General features: G+C 52.9%; 6 non-coding genes across 6 annotated transcripts; all 6 read right to left on the bottom strand.

Moving 5' to 3' along the window:
- Nucleotides 1-1,192: 1,192 nt before the first annotated feature.
- Nucleotides 1,193-1,311, bottom strand: LOC126125124 (5S ribosomal RNA). The gene has a single exon (XR_007526451.1). It is a non-coding gene; the product is annotated as a 5S ribosomal RNA (ribosomal RNA).
- Nucleotides 1,312-2,603: 1,292 nt separating this feature from the next.
- Nucleotides 2,604-2,722, bottom strand: LOC126125125 (5S ribosomal RNA). The gene has a single exon (XR_007526452.1). It is a non-coding gene; the product is annotated as a 5S ribosomal RNA (ribosomal RNA).
- Nucleotides 2,723-4,014: 1,292 nt separating this feature from the next.
- LOC126125127 (5S ribosomal RNA) lies at nucleotides 4,015-4,133 on the bottom strand. The gene has a single exon (XR_007526454.1). It is a non-coding gene; the product is annotated as a 5S ribosomal RNA (ribosomal RNA).
- Nucleotides 4,134-5,425: 1,292 nt separating this feature from the next.
- LOC126125128 (5S ribosomal RNA) lies at nucleotides 5,426-5,544 on the bottom strand. Its single transcript, XR_007526455.1, has one exon. It is a non-coding gene; the product is annotated as a 5S ribosomal RNA (ribosomal RNA).
- A 1,292-nt stretch (nucleotides 5,545-6,836) lies between these two features.
- On the bottom strand, nucleotides 6,837-6,955 carry LOC126125129 (5S ribosomal RNA). The gene has a single exon (XR_007526456.1). It is a non-coding gene; the product is annotated as a 5S ribosomal RNA (ribosomal RNA).
- A 1,292-nt stretch (nucleotides 6,956-8,247) lies between these two features.
- LOC126125130 (5S ribosomal RNA) lies at nucleotides 8,248-8,366 on the bottom strand. Its single transcript, XR_007526457.1, has one exon. It is a non-coding gene; the product is annotated as a 5S ribosomal RNA (ribosomal RNA).
- Nucleotides 8,367-8,733: the final 367 nt, after the last annotated feature.

An 8,733-nucleotide genomic window follows, 5' to 3' on the forward strand; every position in this document is an offset into this window, starting at 1 on the left:
TCCACCTCGAAGGTGGCGCGGAGTGCGCGCTCGCCTCGGCGTCTCATAGGCGACTGCCGAACGTAGGTGAGACGCACAACACAGCTGCTCGATGCACCGCCTGTCATTCGTTTGGTGCGTGCGGCCTCCGACACCCACTGGCGACGCGCCTTGTTCCTGTTATCCGGCGCAGGGCTTGCGCGCGGCCGGGCGGCGGGGGCACTGCGCGGGGTGTTGCAGTGTCCTGCTGGACCGACGGAAGCTTTCTCACCTGCCTGACACACGCCGCGCTTCCAGATTTATGCGTAATTTGCGCGGTGCATTTGCATTCGCGCCTGTCCCCCCTCCCGTCCCGACTTGTCCCGACTTTGCTCGACTGCCGCTCGCTGCCGCTCGGGTCGCGGCCCATATGACAGCACAAGCACGAGAAACATCTGCGAGACGGGCGCGGGCCTGACCGGCGTGTCCGAGACGCCGTGGGCGGCCGTTCGGAGCTACTAGAGCAGCGCTGTGCCGTGCCATGGAAAGGTGCGAAACCAAGGACAGAAGACACAGAATTTTTGTTTACAAATTTGCACGTGTACACTGCTACAAAACAATAAGCCCGGACGTATTTCGGAACATTTCTGCCGCTTAATACTGTTTTGTTATTTCCAGAGACACTTTGGAAATCTTCCTTGGCACACGCTTCTTCAAACTGAGTTCCCTAATATCGTATCTTTTGTTTATTACAACAGATTTAAGTCATTGTGGAAACATCTTTGTCGCATCGGAAAGGTAGCGTGAAGAGACGGCTGGCAGGGCTGGCGACAAGAAAGCAAAATATGAAGACAGCCAGAGGTCCCAGGCAGTCGCCGATCCGAATACTAACGTTGTTGCTTAACTTGGGTGATGGCACGAGAACGGTTGGTTTTTTTTTATTTATTTATTTATTTAGTTACTTTTCGGAATTTAGCACTGCTGCGTAACAGTAGGCTCTGGCGCATTTCAAGAACACATCTGTCGATTGGTAGTGTTTTGTCATTTTCAACGAGTTCCTAGCACTCTTCCTTCGCGCATTCTTACTCAAACCGAGTTCATTACCGTAATTTCGTATCTTACGTTTAATACAGTACTTTAAAATGCTTGTGGAAGCATCTTTGTCGACACCTGAAAGTTATTATGAAAAGAGGCCTGGCAGGTGTAGCGACGTAAAAATGAAAAAATGAGAAAGAGCCAACAGCACGCGGTGTTCCCAGGCGGTCACCCATCCAAGTACTAACCGCGCCCGATGTTGCTTAACTTCGGTGATCGGACGAGAACCGGTGTAGTCAACATGGTATGGCCGTTGGCGTCCTTATACTGTAGCCGCACCACGGAGGAAGCATTCGCCTCTTCTCCCAACACACGCAATCGCCGCTTTCCGTGGCACATTTGACGCAAAGCGCGTCTTTCCGCCTCGAAGGTGGCGCGGAGTGCGCGCTCGCCTCGGCGTCTCATAGGCGACTGCCGAACGTAGGTGAGACGCACAACACAGCTGCTCGATGCACCGCCTGTCATTCGTTTGGTGCGTGCGGCCTCCGACACCCACTGGCGACGCGCCTTGTTCCTGTTATCCGGCGCAGGGCTTGCGCGCGGCCGGGCGGCGGGGGCACTGCGCGGGGTGTTGCAGTGTCCTGCTGGACCGACGGAAGCTTTCTCACCTGCCTGACACACGCCGCGCTTCCAGATTTATGCGTAATTTGCGCGGTGCATTTGCATTCGCGCCTGTCCCCCCTCCCGTCCCGACTTGTCCCGACTTTGCTCGACTGCCGCTCGCTGCCGCTCGGGTCGCGGCCCATATGACAGCACAAGCACGAGAAACATCTGCGAGACGGGCGCGGGCCTGACCGGCGTGTCCGAGACGCCGTGGGCGGCCGTTCGGAGCTACTAGAGCAGCGCTGTGCCGTGCCATGGAAAGGTGCGAAACCAAGGACAGAAGACACAGAATTTTTGTTTACAAATTTGCACGTGTACACTGCTACAAAACAATAAGCCCGGACGTATTTCGGAACATTTCTGCCGCTTAATACTGTTTTGTTATTTCCAGAGACACTTTGGAAATCTTCCTTGGCACACGCTTCTTCAAACTGAGTTCCCTAATATCGTATCTTTTGTTTATTACAACAGATTTAAGTCATTGTGGAAACATCTTTGTCGCATCGGAAAGGTAGCGTGAAGAGACGGCTGGCAGGGCTGGCGACAAGAAAGCAAAATATGAAGACAGCCAGAGGTCCCAGGCAGTCGCCGATCCGAATACTAACGTTGTTGCTTAACTTGGGTGATGGCACGAGAACGGTTGGTTTTTTTTTATTTATTTATTTATTTAGTTACTTTTCGGAATTTAGCACTGCTGCGTAACAGTAGGCTCTGGCGCATTTCAAGAACACATCTGTCGATTGGTAGTGTTTTGTCATTTTCAACGAGTTCCTAGCACTCTTCCTTCGCGCATTCTTACTCAAACCGAGTTCATTACCGTAATTTCGTATCTTACGTTTAATACAGTACTTTAAAATGCTTGTGGAAGCATCTTTGTCGACACCTGAAAGTTATTATGAAAAGAGGCCTGGCAGGTGTAGCGACGTAAAAATGAAAAAATGAGAAAGAGCCAACAGCACGCGGTGTTCCCAGGCGGTCACCCATCCAAGTACTAACCGCGCCCGATGTTGCTTAACTTCGGTGATCGGACGAGAACCGGTGTAGTCAACATGGTATGGCCGTTGGCGTCCTTATACTGTAGCCGCACCACGGAGGAAGCATTCGCCTCTTCTCCCAACACACGCAATCGCCGCTTTCCGTGGCACATTTGACGCAAAGCGCGTCTTTCCACCTCGAAGGTGGCGCGGAGTGCGCGCTCGCCTCGGCGTCTCATAGGCGACTGCCGAACGTAGGTGAGACGCACAACACAGCTGCTCGATGCACCGCCTGTCATTCGTTTGGTGCGTGCGGCCTCCGACACCCACTGGCGACGCGCCTTGTTCCTGTTATCCGGCGCAGGGCTTGCGCGCGGCCGGGCGGCGGGGGCACTGCGCGGGGTGTTGCAGTGTCCTGCTGGACCGACGGAAGCTTTCTCACCTGCCTGACACACGCCGCGCTTCCAGATTTATGCGTAATTTGCGCGGTGCATTTGCATTCGCGCCTGTCCCCCCTCCCGTCCCGACTTGTCCCGACTTTGCTCGACTGCCGCTCGCTGCCGCTCGGGTCGCGGCCCATATGACAGCACAAGCACGAGAAACATCTGCGAGACGGGCGCGGGCCTGACCGGCGTGTCCGAGACGCCGTGGGCGGCCGTTCGGAGCTACTAGAGCAGCGCTGTGCCGTGCCATGGAAAGGTGCGAAACCAAGGACAGAAGACACAGAATTTTTGTTTACAAATTTGCACGTGTACACTGCTACAAAACAATAAGCCCGGACGTATTTCGGAACATTTCTGCCGCTTAATACTGTTTTGTTATTTCCAGAGACACTTTGGAAATCTTCCTTGGCACACGCTTCTTCAAACTGAGTTCCCTAATATCGTATCTTTTGTTTATTACAACAGATTTAAGTCATTGTGGAAACATCTTTGTCGCATCGGAAAGGTAGCGTGAAGAGACGGCTGGCAGGGCTGGCGACAAGAAAGCAAAATATGAAGACAGCCAGAGGTCCCAGGCAGTCGCCGATCCGAATACTAACGTTGTTGCTTAACTTGGGTGATGGCACGAGAACGGTTGGTTTTTTTTTATTTATTTATTTATTTAGTTACTTTTCGGAATTTAGCACTGCTGCGTAACAGTAGGCTCTGGCGCATTTCAAGAACACATCTGTCGATTGGTAGTGTTTTGTCATTTTCAACGAGTTCCTAGCACTCTTCCTTCGCGCATTCTTACTCAAACCGAGTTCATTACCGTAATTTCGTATCTTACGTTTAATACAGTACTTTAAAATGCTTGTGGAAGCATCTTTGTCGACACCTGAAAGTTATTATGAAAAGAGGCCTGGCAGGTGTAGCGACGTAAAAATGAAAAAATGAGAAAGAGCCAACAGCACGCGGTGTTCCCAGGCGGTCACCCATCCAAGTACTAACCGCGCCCGATGTTGCTTAACTTCGGTGATCGGACGAGAACCGGTGTAGTCAACATGGTATGGCCGTTGGCGTCCTTATACTGTAGCCGCACCACGGAGGAAGCATTCGCCTCTTCTCCCAACACACGCAATCGCCGCTTTCCGTGGCACATTTGACGCAAAGCGCGTCTTTCCACCTCGAAGGTGGCGCGGAGTGCGCGCTCGCCTCGGCGTCTCATAGGCGACTGCCGAACGTAGGTGAGACGCACAACACAGCTGCTCGATGCACCGCCTGTCATTCGTTTGGTGCGTGCGGCCTCCGACACCCACTGGCGACGCGCCTTGTTCCTGTTATCCGGCGCAGGGCTTGCGCGCGGCCGGGCGGCGGGGGCACTGCGCGGGGTGTTGCAGTGTCCTGCTGGACCGACGGAAGCTTTCTCACCTGCCTGACACACGCCGCGCTTCCAGATTTATGCGTAATTTGCGCGGTGCATTTGCATTCGCGCCTGTCCCCCCTCCCGTCCCGACTTGTCCCGACTTTGCTCGACTGCCGCTCGCTGCCGCTCGGGTCGCGGCCCATATGACAGCACAAGCACGAGAAACATCTGCGAGACGGGCGCGGGCCTGACCGGCGTGTCCGAGACGCCGTGGGCGGCCGTTCGGAGCTACTAGAGCAGCGCTGTGCCGTGCCATGGAAAGGTGCGAAACCAAGGACAGAAGACACAGAATTTTTGTTTACAAATTTGCACGTGTACACTGCTACAAAACAATAAGCCCGGACGTATTTCGGAACATTTCTGCCGCTTAATACTGTTTTGTTATTTCCAGAGACACTTTGGAAATCTTCCTTGGCACACGCTTCTTCAAACTGAGTTCCCTAATATCGTATCTTTTGTTTATTACAACAGATTTAAGTAATTGTGGAAACATCTTTGTCGCATCGGAAAGGTAGCGTGAAGAGACGGCTGGCAGGGCTGGCGACAAGAAAGCAAAATATGAAGACAGCCAGAGGTCCCAGGCAGTCGCCGATCCGAATACTAACGTTGTTGCTTAACTTGGGTGATGGCACGAGAACGGTTGGTTTTTTTTTATTTATTTATTTATTTAGTTACTTTTCGGAATTTAGCACTGCTGCGTAACAGTAGGCTCTGGCGCATTTCAAGAACACATCTGTCGATTGGTAGTGTTTTGTCATTTTCAACGAGTTCCTAGCACTCTTCCTTCGCGCATTCTTACTCAAACCGAGTTCATTACCGTAATTTCGTATCTTACGTTTAATACAGTACTTTAAAATGCTTGTGGAAGCATCTTTGTCGACACCTGAAAGTTATTATGAAAAGAGGCCTGGCAGGTGTAGCGACGTAAAAATGAAAAAATGAGAAAGAGCCAACAGCACGCGGTGTTCCCAGGCGGTCACCCATCCAAGTACTAACCGCGCCCGATGTTGCTTAACTTCGGTGATCGGACGAGAACCGGTGTAGTCAACATGGTATGGCCGTTGGCGTCCTTATACTGTAGCCGCACCACGGAGGAAGCATTCGCCTCTTCTCCCAACACACGCAATCGCCGCTTTCCGTGGCACATTTGACGCAAAGCGCGTCTTTCCGCCTCGAAGGTGGCGCGGAGTGCGCGCTCGCCTCGGCGTCTCATAGGCGACTGCCGAACGTAGGTGAGACGCACAACACAGCTGCTCGATGCACCGCCTGTCATTCGTTTGGTGCGTGCGGCCTCCGACACCCACTGGCGACGCGCCTTGTTCCTGTTATCCGGCGCAGGGCTTGCGCGCGGCCGGGCGGCGGGGGCACTGCGCGGGGTGTTGCAGTGTCCTGCTGGACCGACGGAAGCTTTCTCACCTGCCTGACACACGCCGCGCTTCCAGATTTATGCGTAATTTGCGCGGTGCATTTGCATTCGCGCCTGTCCCCCCTCCCGTCCCGACTTGTCCCGACTTTGCTCGACTGCCGCTCGCTGCCGCTCGGGTCGCGGCCCATATGACAGCACAAGCACGAGAAACATCTGCGAGACGGGCGCGGGCCTGACCGGCGTGTCCGAGACGCCGTGGGCGGCCGTTCGGAGCTACTAGAGCAGCGCTGTGCCGTGCCATGGAAAGGTGCGAAACCAAGGACAGAAGACACAGAATTTTTGTTTACAAATTTGCACGTGTACACTGCTACAAAACAATAAGCCCGGACGTATTTCGGAACATTTCTGCCGCTTAATACTGTTTTGTTATTTCCAGAGACACTTTGGAAATCTTCCTTGGCACACGCTTCTTCAAACTGAGTTCCCTAATATCGTATCTTTTGTTTATTACAACAGATTTAAGTCATTGTGGAAACATCTTTGTCGCATCGGAAAGGTAGCGTGAAGAGACGGCTGGCAGGGCTGGCGACAAGAAAGCAAAATATGAAGACAGCCAGAGGTCCCAGGCAGTCGCCGATCCGAATACTAACGTTGTTGCTTAACTTGGGTGATGGCACGAGAACGGTTGGTTTTTTTTTATTTATTTATTTATTTAGTTACTTTTCGGAATTTAGCACTGCTGCGTAACAGTAGGCTCTGGCGCATTTCAAGAACACATCTGTCGATTGGTAGTGTTTTGTCATTTTCAACGAGTTCCTAGCACTCTTCCTTCGCGCATTCTTACTCAAACCGAGTTCATTACCGTAATTTCGTATCTTACGTTTAATACAGTACTTTAAAATGCTTGTGGAAGCATCTTTGTCGACACCTGAAAGTTATTATGAAAAGAGGCCTGGCAGGTGTAGCGACGTAAAAATGAAAAAATGAGAAAGAGCCAACAGCACGCGGTGTTCCCAGGCGGTCACCCATCCAAGTACTAACCGCGCCCGATGTTGCTTAACTTCGGTGATCGGACGAGAACCGGTGTAGTCAACATGGTATGGCCGTTGGCGTCCTTATACTGTAGCCGCACCACGGAGGAAGCATTCGCCTCTTCTCCCAACACACGCAATCGCCGCTTTCCGTGGCACATTTGACGCAAAGCGCGTCTTTCCACCTCGAAGGTGGCGCGGAGTGCGCGCTCGCCTCGGGCGTCTCATAGGCGACTGCCGAACGTAGGTGAGACGCACAACACAGCTGCTCGATGCACCGCCTGTCATTCGTTTGGTGCGTGCGGCCTCCGACACCCACTGGCGACGCGCCTTGTTCCTGTTATCCGGCGCAGGGCTTGCGCGCGGCCGGGCGGCGGGGGCACTGCGCGGGGTGTTGCAGTGTCCTGCTGGACCGACGGAAGCTTTCTCACCTGCCTGACACACGCCGCGCTTCCAGATTTATGCGTAATTTGCGCGGTGCATTTGCATTCGCGCCTGTCCCCCCTCCCGTCCCGACTTGTCCCGACTTTGCTCGACTGCCGCTCGCTGCCGCTCGGGTCGCGGCCCATATGACAGCACAAGCACGAGAAACATCTGCGAGACCGGGCGCGGGCCTGACCGGCGTGTCCGAGACGCCGTGGGCGGCCGTTCGGAGCTACTAGAGCAGCGCTGTGCCGTGCCATGGAAAGGTGCGAAACCAAGGACAGAAGACACAGAATTTTTGTTTACAAATTTGCACGTGGTACACTGCTACAAAACAATAAGCCCGGACGTATTTCGGAACATTTCTGCCGCTTAATACTGTTTTGTTATTTCCAGAGACACTTTGGAAATCTTCCTTGGCACACGCTTCTTCAAACTGAGTTCCCTAATATCGTATCTTTTGTTTATTACAACAGATTTAAGTCATTGTGGAAACATCTTTGTCGCATCGGAAAGGTAGCGTGAAGAGACGGCTGGCAGGGCTGGCGACAAGAAAGCAAAATATGAAGACAGCCAGAGGTCCCAGGCAGTCGATCCGAATACTAACGTTGTTGCTTAACTTGGGTGATGGCACGAGAACGGTTGGTTTTTTTTTATTTATTTATTTATTTAGTTACTTTTCGGAATTTAGCACTGCTGCGTAACAGTAGGCTCTGGCGCATTTCAAGAACACATCTGTCGATTGGTAGTGTTTTGTCATTTTCAACGAGTTCCTAGCACTCTTCCTTCGCGCATTCTTACTCAAACCGAGTTCATTACCGTAATTTCGTATCTTACGTTTAATACAGTACTTTAAAATGCTTGTGGAAGCATCTTTGTCGACACCTGAAAGTTATTATGAAAAGAGGCCTGGCAGGTGTAGCGACGTAAAAATGAAAAAATGAGAAAGAGCCAACAGCACGCGGTGTTCCCAGGCGGTCACCCATCCAAGTACTAACCGCGCCCGATGTTGCTTAACTTCGGTGATCGGACGAGAACCGGTGTAGTCAACATGGTATGGCCGTTGGCGTCCTTATACTGTAGCCGCACCACGGAGGAAGCATTCGCCTCTTCTCCCAACACACGCAATCGCCGCTTTCCGTGGCACATTTGACGCAAAGCGCGTCTTTCCACCTCGAAGGTGGCGCGGAGTGCGCGCTCGCCTCGGCGTCTCATAGGCGACTGCCGAACGTAGGTGAGACGCACAACACAGCTGCTCGATGCACCGCCTGTCATTCGTTTGGTGCGTGCGGCCTCCGACACCCACTGGCGACGCGCCTTGTTCCTGTTATCCGGCGCAGGGCTTGCGCGCGGCCGGGCGGCGGGGGCACTGCGCGGGGTGTTGCAGTGTCCTGCTGGACCGACGGAAGCTTTCTCACCTGCCTGACACACGCCG

The sequence above is a fragment of the Schistocerca cancellata genome, unplaced genomic scaffold (assembly GCF_023864275.1).
Source record: "Schistocerca cancellata isolate TAMUIC-IGC-003103 unplaced genomic scaffold, iqSchCanc2.1 HiC_scaffold_432, whole genome shotgun sequence".
Lineage (NCBI taxonomy): Eukaryota > Metazoa > Arthropoda > Insecta > Orthoptera > Acrididae > Schistocerca > Schistocerca cancellata.